The following is a 10,476-nucleotide window of genomic DNA, read 5'->3' on the forward strand; positions in this document are numbered from 1 at the left end:
ATCAGCCAGTCAGGGAAAGACGAATACTGTATAATTTCACATATGTGTGGAATCTAATGAGCAAAATAATTTAACTAAGAAAATAGAAAGAGACTCATAGGAAGAGAACAGACTGAGAGTGGTCAGAGGGGAAAGGGTTGTGGGGCTGGGTTAGAGGGTGAATGGATTAAGCAAAGTAAAACAACAACTGAGAGATATGGACATCACTGTATTGACTACAGGAATAAAAGTGTTGGTAGAAGTAGAAGAGGATTAAGGGTCAAATAGCGATAGAAGGAGACTTGATTTGAGGTGGTGAATACACAGTACTATATACAGATGAAGGGTTATAGACTTGTACAGTTTAAGCCTGCATGACCTGATTAACCTGTTACAACCCAACAGATTCAATTAACAAAACGGGAAGAACATTGTGACACAAGCTACTACGTGGATGGACCTTGAAGACATTATGTTCAGTGCAAATTCCAGTCAAAAGAAGACAACTACTGTGTGATTCCACTCATACTAGGTCCCCACGGCCATCGGAGGCAGAGACGGACGGCAAGTTGGAGGTACCAGTGGTGGTGGGGTTGGGGTGAGGGATGCAGTGTTGTTTCCTGTGGCAGAGTTCCAGTTGGAGAAGATGGGAAAAGTGATGGATATGATGGTGTTGTGGCCGGCACAAGAGTAGAATGTCCTGAACACCACTGCACTGTGCACCGGAACCGCGTAGAAATGGTAAGTTTCACTGTGATAAAACTATGCAGAGAAGAAAAGAAAAAGAAGGCCCGGTCTTAAACATAACCATGGTGGGGCGAGGTCTGGTACCTGAATTCCTGCTCCCAAGACTCCCCTGGATACACAGTGATGAGAAGAGCCTTGGGTGTGAGGTCTGTTGAGAAACCCTGGGCAAGCCTGGGATCCCTCCTGTCCACCCCACGGGCCTCTTCAGAGAAGCCTGTGACGCTGAGTGGGGCTCACCCTTGTGTGCAGGTGTAGAGAAGCGCACCTATAGGGAGAATGCATTTTTTGCAGCCACTGCGGAAAGCGGTAAGCTGTTACCTCAAAAAATTAAAAATGGAACTTCCATGCTTCCATGTAGCAAAGTGATTCCACTTCTGTGAATGTATCCCAAGATCAGAGACACTGATTGGAAAGAGTATATGCACAATACGGTCATTACAGTGTTATTTAAAATACTAAGATTTGGAAGCAGCCCATGTGCCCATCAGAAAATGAGTGGATAAAAACGCTTTTGTACATTGACACAGTGTAATACTACTTGGCTGTGTAAAAGAAGGGAATCTTAGCTATTTGTGACAGCATGGATGTCCTGGACAGCATTTTGGTAAGTGAAATCAGCCAGTCAGAGACAGACGAATACCGTATAATTTCACATATGTGTGGAATTTAATGTGTAAAATGAATTAACTAAGAAAATAGAAAGAGACTCATAGGAAGAGAACAGACTGAGAGTGGTCAGAGGGGAAAGGGTTGTGGGGCTGGGTGAGAGGGTGATTTGGATTAAGCAAAGAAAAAAGGCAACTCATAGATACGGACATCACTATAGTGACTACAGGAAGAAAAGGTTTGGCGGAGGTGTAAGAGGATTCAGGGTAAAATCGCGATACAAGGAGACTTGATTTGAGGTGGTGAATACACAGTACTGTATACAGATGACGGGTTATAGACTTGTACAGTTGATGCCTGCACGACCTTATTAACCTGTGACAACCCAACAGATTCAATTAACAAAACGGGAAGAACATTGTGACACAATCTACTAGGTGGATGGACCTTGAAGACGTTATGTTCAGTGCAAAAGCCAGTCAAAAGAAGACAACTACTGTGTGATTCCACTCATATTAGGTCCCCAGGGCCATCGGAGGCAGAGACGGACGGCGAGATGGAGGTACCTGTGGTGGTGGGGTTGTGGTGAGGGATGCAGTGTTGTTTCCTGGGGCAGAGTTCCAGTTGGAGAAGACGGGAAAAGTGATGGATCTGATGGTGGTGTGGCCGGCACAAGAGTATAATGTCCTGAACACCACTACACTGTTCAGCGGAACCGAGTGGAAATGGTAAGTTTCACTGTGATAAAACTACGCAAAGAAGAAAAGAAAAAGAAGGCCAGGTCTTAAACATAACCATGGTGGCGCGAGCTCTGGGTACCTGAATTCCTGCTCCCAAGAATCCACTGGATACACAGTGATGAGAAGAGCCTGGGGTCTGAGGTCCTTTGAGAAACCCTGGGCAAGCCTGGGATCCCTCCTGTCCACCTCACGGGCCTCTTTAGAGAAGCCTGTGATGCTGAGTGGGGCTCACCCTTGTGTGCAGGTGCAGAGAAGCACACCTATCAGGAGAATGCATTTTGTGCAGCCACTGCGGAAAGCGGTAAGGAGTTACCTCAAAAACTTAAAAATGGAACTTCCGTGCTTCCATGTAGCAAAGTGATTCCACTTCTGTGAATGTATCCCAAGATCAGAGACACTGATTGGAAAGAATAAATGCACAATACGGTCATTACAGTGTTATTTAAAATACTAAGATTTGGAAGCAGCCCATGTGCCCATCAGAAAATGAGTGGATAAAAACGCTTTGGTACATTGACACAATTTAATACTACTTGGCTGTGTAAATGAAGGGACTCTTAGCTATTTGTGACAGCATGGATGGACCTGGACAGCATTTTGGTAAGTGAAATCAGCCAGTCAGAGACAGACGAATACCATATAATTTCACATATGTGTGGAATTTAATGTGTAAAATGAATTAACTAAGAAAATAGAAAGAGACTCATAGGAAGAGAACAGACTGAGAGTGGTCAGAGGGGAAAGGGTTGTGGGGCTGGGTGAGAGGGTGAAGGGATTAAGCAAAGAAAAACAGCAACTCATAGATATGGACATCACTATAGTGACTACAGGAAGAAAAGGGTTGGCGGAGGTGGAAGAGGATTCAGGGTAAAATCGCGATACAAGGAGACTTGATCTGAGGTGGTGAATACACAGTACTGTATACAGATGACGGGTTATAGACTTGTACAGTTGATGCCTGCATGACCTTATTAACCTGTGACAACCCAACAGATTCAATTAACAAAACGGGAAGAACATTGTGACACAATCTACTAGGTGGATGGACCTTGAAGACGTTATGTTCAGTGCAAAAGCCAGTCAAAAGAAGACAACTACTGTGTGATTCCACTCATATTAGGTGCCCAGGGCCATCGGAGGCAGAGACGGACGGCAAGATGGAGGTACCAGTGGTGGTGGGGTTGGGGTGAGGGATGCAGTGTTGTTTCCTGGGGCAGAGTTCCAGTTGGAGAAGACGGGAAAAGTGATGGATCTGATGGTGGTGTGGCCGGCAGAAGAGTAGAATGTCCTGAACACCACTGCACTGTTCAGCGGAACCGAGTGGAAATGGTAAGTTTCACTGTGATAAAACTACGCAAAGAAGAAAAGAAAAAGAAGGCCAGGTCTTAAACATAACCATGGTGGCGCGAGCTCTGGGTACCTGAATTCCTGCTCCCAAGACTCCACTGGATACACAGTGATGAGAAGAGCCTGGGGTGTGAGGTCCGTTGAGAAACCCTGGGCAAGCCTGGGATCCCTCCTGTCCACCCCACGGGCCTCTTAAGAGAAGCGTGTGATGCTGAGTGGGGCTCACCCTTGTGTGCAGGTGCAGAGAAACACACCTATCTGTAGAATGCATTTTGTGCAGCCCCTGCAGAATGCGGTAAGGATTTACCTCAAAAAATTATAAATGGAAAGTCCGTGCTTCCATGTAGAAAAGTGATTCCACTTCTGTGAATGTATCCCAAGATCAGAGACACTGATTCAAAAGAATACATGGACAATACGGTCATTACAGTGTTATTTACAATACTTACATATGGAAGCATCCCATGTGCCCATCAGAAAATGAGTGGATAAAAACGCTTTGGTAAATTGACGCAATTTAATACTACTTGGCAATGTAAAAGAAGGGACTATTAGCTATTTGTGACAGCATGGAAGGACCTGGACAGCATTTTGGTAAGTGAAATCAGCCAGTCAGGGACAGACGAATACCGTATATTTTCACATATGTGTGGAATCTAATGAGCAAAATAAATTAACTACGAAAATAGAAAGAGACTCATAGGAAGAGAACAGACTGAGAGTGGTCAGAGGGGAAAGGGTTGTGGGGCTGGGTGAGAGGGTGAAGGGATTAAGAAAAGAAAAACAGCAACTCATAGATACGGACATCACTATAGTGACTACAGGAAGAAAAGTGTTGGCAGAAGTAGAAGAGGATTAAGGGTCAAATAGCGATAGAAGGAGACTTGATTTGAGGTGGTGAATACACAGTACTATATTAAGATGAAGGGTTATAGACTTGTACTGTTTAAGCCTGCATGACGTGATTAACCTGTTACAACCCAACAGATTCAATTTACAAAACGGGAAGAACATTGTGACACAAGCTACTACGTGGATGGACCTTGAAGACATTATGTTCAGTGCAAATGCCAGTCAAAAGAAGACAACTACTGTGTGATTCCACTCATATTAGGTCCCCAGGGCCATCGGAGGCAGAGACGGAGGGCAAGATGGAGGTACCAGTGGTGGTGGGGTTGGGGTGAGGGATGCAGTGTTGTTTCCTGGGGCAGAGTTCCAGTTGGAGAATATGGAAAAGTGATGGATATGATGGTGGTGTGGCCGGCACAAGAGTAGAATGTCCTGAACACCACTGCACTGTGCACCGGAACCGCGTAGAAATGGTAAGTTTCACTGTGATAAAACTATGCAAAGAAGAACAGAAAATGAAGGCCAGGTCTTAAACATAACCATGGTGGGCGAGCTCTGGGTACCTGATTTCCTGCTCCCAAGACTCCCCTGGATACTCAGTGATGAGAAGAGCCTGGGTTGTGAGGTCCGATGAGAAACCCTGGGCAAGCCGGGGATCCCTACTGTCCACCCCACGGGCCTCTTAAGAGAAGCGTGTGATGTTGAGTGGGGCTCACCCTTGTGTGCAGGTGCAGAGAAACACACCTATCTGGAGAATGCATTTTGTGCAGCCACTGCGGAATGCGGTAAGGATTTACCTCAAAAAATTATAAATGGAACGTCCGTGCTTCCATGTAGAAAAGTGATTCCACTTCTGTGAATGTATCCCAAGATCAGAGACACTGATTGGAAAGAATACATGCACAATACGGTCATTACAGTGTTATTTACAATACTTACATATGGAAGCAGCCCATGTGCCCATCAGAAAATGAGTGGATAAAAACGCTTTGGTACATTGACGCAATTTAATACTACTTGGCAGTGTAAAAGAAGGGACTATTAGCTATTTGTGACAGCATGGAAGGACCTGGACAGCATTTTGGTAAGTGAAATCAGCCAGTCAGGGACAGACGAACACCATATAATTTCACATATGTGTGGAATCTAATGAGCAAAATAAATTAACTAAGAAAATAGAAAGAGACTCATAGGAAGAGAACAGACTGAGAGTGGTCAGAGGGGAAAGGGTTGTGGGGCTGGGTGAGAGGGTGAAGGGATTAAGAAAAGAAAAACAGCAACTCATAGATACGGAAATCACTATAGTGACTACAGGAAGAAAAGTGTTGGCAGAAGTAGAAGAGGATTAAGGGTCAAATAGCGATAGAAGGAGACTTGATTTGAGGTGGTGGATACACAGTACTATACACTGATGACGGGTTATAGACTTGTACAGTTGATGCCTGCATGACCTTATAAACCTGTGACAACCCAACAGATTCAATTAACAAAACGGGAAGAACATTGTGACACGAGCTACTTGGTGGGTGGACCTTGAAGACGTTATGTTCAGTGCAAAGCCAGTTAAAAGAAGACAACTACTGTGTGATTCCACTCATATTTTGTCCCCTGGGCCATCTGAGGCAGAGACGGACGGCAAGATGGAGGTAGCAGTGGGGTTGGGGTTGGGGTGAGGGATGCAGTGTTGTTTCCTGGGGCAGAGTTCCAGTTGGAGAAGATGGGAAAAATGATGGATCTGATGGTGGTGTGGCCGGCACAAGAGTAGAATGTCCTGAACACCACTCCACTGTGCACCGGAACCGCGTAGAAATGGTAAGTTTCACTGTGATGAAACTATGCAAAGAAGAACAGAAAAAGAAGGCCAGGTCTTAAACATAACCATGGTGGGGCGACCTCTGGGTACCTGAATTCCTGCTCCCAAGACTCCCTTGGATACACGGTGATGAGAAGAGCCAGGGGTGTGAGGTCTGTTGAGAAACTCTGGGCAAGACTGGGATCCCTCCTCTTTACCCCTCGGGCCTCTTAAGAGAAGCCTGTGACGCTGAGTGGGGATCACCCTTGTGTGCAGGTGCAGAGAAGCACACCTATCGGGAGAATGCATTTTGTGCAGCCACTGCGGAAAGCGGTAAGGAGTTACCTCAAAAACTTAGAAATGGAACTTCCGTGCTTCCATGTAGCAAAGTGATTCCACTTCTGTGAATGTATCCCAAGATCAGAGACACTGATTGGAAAGAATATATGCACAATGCGGGCATTACAGTGTTATTTAAAATACTAAGATTTGGAAGCAGCCCATGTGCCCATCAGAAAATGAGTGGATAAAAACGCTTTGGTACATTGACACAGTTTAATACTACTTGGCTGTGTAAAAGAAGGGACTCTTAGCTGTTTGTGACAGCATGGATGGACATGGACAGTATTTTGGTAAGTGAAATCAGCCAGTCAGGGAAAGACGAATACTGTATAATTTCACATATGTGTGGAATCTAATGAGCAAAATAATTTAACTAAGAAAATAGAAAGAGACTCATAGGAAGAGAACAGACTGAGAGTGGTCAGAGGGGAAAGGGTTGTGGGGCTGGGTTAGAGGGTGAATGGATTAAGCAAAGTAAAACAACAACTGAGAGATATGGACATCACTGTATTGACTACAGGAATAAAAGTGTTGGTAGAAGTAGAAGAGGATTAAGGGTCAAATAGCGATAGAAGGAGACTTGATTTGAGGTGGTGAATACACAGTACTATATACAGATGAAGGGTTATAGACTTGTACAGTTTAAGCCTGCATGACCTGATTAACCTGTTACAACCCAACAGATTCAATTAACAAAACGGGAAGAACATTGTGACACAAGCTACTACGTGGATGGACCTTGAAGACATTATGTTCAGTGCAAATTCCAGTCAAAAGAAGACAACTACTGTGTGATTCCACTCATACTAGGTCCCCACGGCCATCGGAGGCAGAGACGGACGGCAAGTTGGAGGTACCAGTGGTGGTGGGGTTGGGGTGAGGGATGCAGTGTTGTTTCCTGTGGCAGAGTTCCAGTTGGAGAAGATGGGAAAAGTGATGGATCTGATGGTGGTGTGGCCGGCACAAGAGTATAATGTCCTGAACACCACTACACTGTTCAGCGGAACCGAGTGGAAATGGTAAGTTTCACTGTGATAAAACTACGCAAAGAAGAAAAGAAAAAGAAGGCCAGGTCTTAAACATAACCATGGTGGCGCGAGCTCTGGGTACCTGAATTCCTGCTCCCAAGAATCCACTGGATACACAGTGATGAGAAGAGCCTGGGGTCTGAGGTCCTTTGAGAAACCCTGGGCAAGCCTGGGATCCCTCCTGTCCACCTCACGGGCCTCTTTAGAGAAGCCTGTGATGCTGAGTGGGGCTCACCCTTGTGTGCAGGTGCAGAGAAGCACACCTATCAGGAGAATGCATTTTGTGCAGCCACTGCGGAAAGCGGTAAGGAGTTACCTCAAAAACTTAAAAATGGAACTTCCGTGCTTCCATGTAGCAAAGTGATTCCACTTCTGTGAATGTATCCCAAGATCAGAGACACTGATTGGAAAGAATAAATGCACAATACGGTCATTACAGTGTTATTTAAAATACTAAGATTTGGAAGCAGCCCATGTGCCCATCAGAAAATGAGTGGATAAAAACGCTTTGGTACATTGACACAATTTAATACTACTTGGCTGTGTAAATGAAGGGACTCTTAGCTATTTGTGACAGCATGGATGGACCTGGACAGCATTTTGGTAAGTGAAATCAGCCAGTCAGAGACAGACGAATACCATATAATTTCACATATGTGTGGAATTTAATGTGTAAAATGAATTAACTAAGAAAATAGAAAGAGACTCATAGGAAGAGAACAGACTGAGAGTGGTCAGAGGGGAAAGGGTTGTGGGGCTGGGTGAGAGGGTGAAGGGATTAAGCAAAGAAAAACAGCAACTCATAGATATGGACATCACTATAGTGACTACAGGAAGAAAAGGGTTGGCGGAGGTGGAAGAGGATTCAGGGTAAAATCGCGATACAAGGAGACTTGATCTGAGGTGGTGAATACACAGTACTGTATACAGATGACGGGTTATAGACTTGTACAGTTGATGCCTGCATGACCTTATTAACCTGTGACAACCCAACAGATTCAATTAACAAAACGGGAAGAACATTGTGACACAATCTACTAGGTGGATGGACCTTGAAGACGTTATGTTCAGTGCAAAAGCCAGTCAAAAGAAGACAACTACTGTGTGATTCCACTCATATTAGGTGCCCAGGGCCATCGGAGGCAGAGACGGACGGCAAGATGGAGGTACCAGTGGTGGTGGGGTTGGGGTGAGGGATGCAGTGTTGTTTCCTGGGGCAGAGTTCCAGTTGGAGAAGACGGGAAAAGTGATGGATCTGATGGTGGTGTGGCCGGCAGAAGAGTAGAATGTCCTGAACACCACTGCACTGTTCAGCGGAACCGAGTGGAAATGGTAAGTTTCACTGTGATAAAACTACGCAAAGAAGAAAAGAAAAAGAAGGCCAGGTCTTAAACATAACCATGGTGGCGCGAGCTCTGGGTACCTGAATTCCTGCTCCCAAGACTCCACTGGATACACAGTGATGAGAAGAGCCTGGGGTGTGAGGTCCGTTGAGAAACCCTGGGCAAGCCTGGGATCCCTCCTGTCCACCTCACGGGCCTCTTAAGAGAAGCCTGTGATGCTGAGTGGGGCTCACCCTTGTGTGCAGGTGCAGAGAAGCACACCTATCAGGAGAATGCATTTTGTGCAGCCACTGCGGAAAGCGGTAAGGAGTTACCTCAAAAACTTAAAAATGGAACTTCCGTGCTTCCATGTAGCAAAGTGATTCCACTTCTGTGAATGTATCCCAAGATCAGAGACACTGATTGGAAAGAATATATGTACAATACGGTCATTACAGTGTTATTTAAAATACTAAGATTTGGAAGCAGCCCATGTGCCCATCAGAAAATGAGTGGATAAAAACGCTTTGGTACATTGACACAATTTAATACTACTTGGCTGTGTAAAAGAAGGGACTCTTAGCTATTTGTGACAGCATGGATGGACCTGGACAGCATTTTGGTAAGTGAAATCAGCCAGTCAGAGACAGACGAATACCATATAATTTCACATATGTGTGGAATCTAATGTGTAAAATGAATTAACTAAGAAAATAGAAAGAGACTCATAGGAAGAGAACAGACTGAGAGTGGTCAGAGGGGAAAGGGTTGTGGGGCTGGGTGAGAGGGTGAAGGGATTAAGCAAAGAAAAACAGCAACTCATAGATACGGACATCACTATAGTGACTACAGGAAGAAAAGGGTTGGCGGAGGTGGAAGAGGATTCAGGGTAAAATAGTGATACAAGGAGACTTGATTTGAGGTGGTGAATACACAGTACTGTATACAGATGACGGGTTATAGACTTGTACAGTTGATGCCTGCATGACCTTATTAACCCGTAACAACCCAACAGATTCAATTAACAAAACGGGAAGAACATTGTGACACAATCTACTAGGTGGATGGATCTTGAAGACGTTATGTTCAGTGCAAAAGACAGTCAAAAGAAGACAACTACTGTGTGATTCCACTCATATTAGGTGCCCAAGGCCATCGGAGGCAGAGACGGACGGCAAGATGGAGGTACCAGTGGTGGTAGGGTTGGGGTGAGGGATGCAGTGTTGTTTCCTGGGGCAGAGTTCCAGTTGGAGAAGACGGGAAAAGTGATGGATCTGATGGTGGTGTGGCCGGCACAAGAGTAGAATGTCCTGAACACCACTGCACTGTTCAGCGGAACCGAGTGGAAATGGTAAGTTTCACTGTGATAAAACTACGCAAAGAAGAAAAGAAAAAGAAGGCCAGGTCTTAAACATAACCATGGTGGCGCGCGCTCTGGGTACCTGAATTCCTGCTCCCAAGACTCCACTGGATACACAGTGATGAGAAGAGTCTGGGGTGTGAGGTCCGTTGAGAAACCCTGGGCAAGCCTGGGAGCCCTCCTGTCCACCCCACGGGCCTCTTAAGAGAAGCCTGTGATGCTGAGTGGGGCTCAACCTTGTGTGCAGGTGCAGAGAAGCACACCTATCGGGAGAATGCATTTTGTGCAGCCACTGCGGAAAGCGGTAAAGAGTTACCTCAAAAACTTAAAAATGGAACTTCCGTGCTTCCATGTAGCAAAGTGA

General features: G+C 45.3%; 1 long non-coding RNA gene across 1 annotated transcript; it reads left to right on the forward strand.

Annotated features, from left to right (window-relative positions):
- Positions 1-3,522: 3,522 nt before the first annotated feature.
- Positions 3,523-10,130, forward strand: LOC308516310. The gene is made up of 4 exons (XR_013995732.1): positions 3,523-3,657; positions 7,678-8,033; positions 8,427-9,374; positions 9,768-10,130. It is a non-coding gene; the product is annotated as an uncharacterized lncRNA (long non-coding RNA).
- Positions 10,131-10,476: the final 346 nt, after the last annotated feature.

The sequence above is a fragment of the Myotis nattereri genome, assembly GCF_964212035.1.
Source record: "Myotis nattereri genome assembly, chromosome: 3".
Lineage (NCBI taxonomy): Eukaryota > Metazoa > Chordata > Mammalia > Chiroptera > Vespertilionidae > Myotis > Myotis nattereri.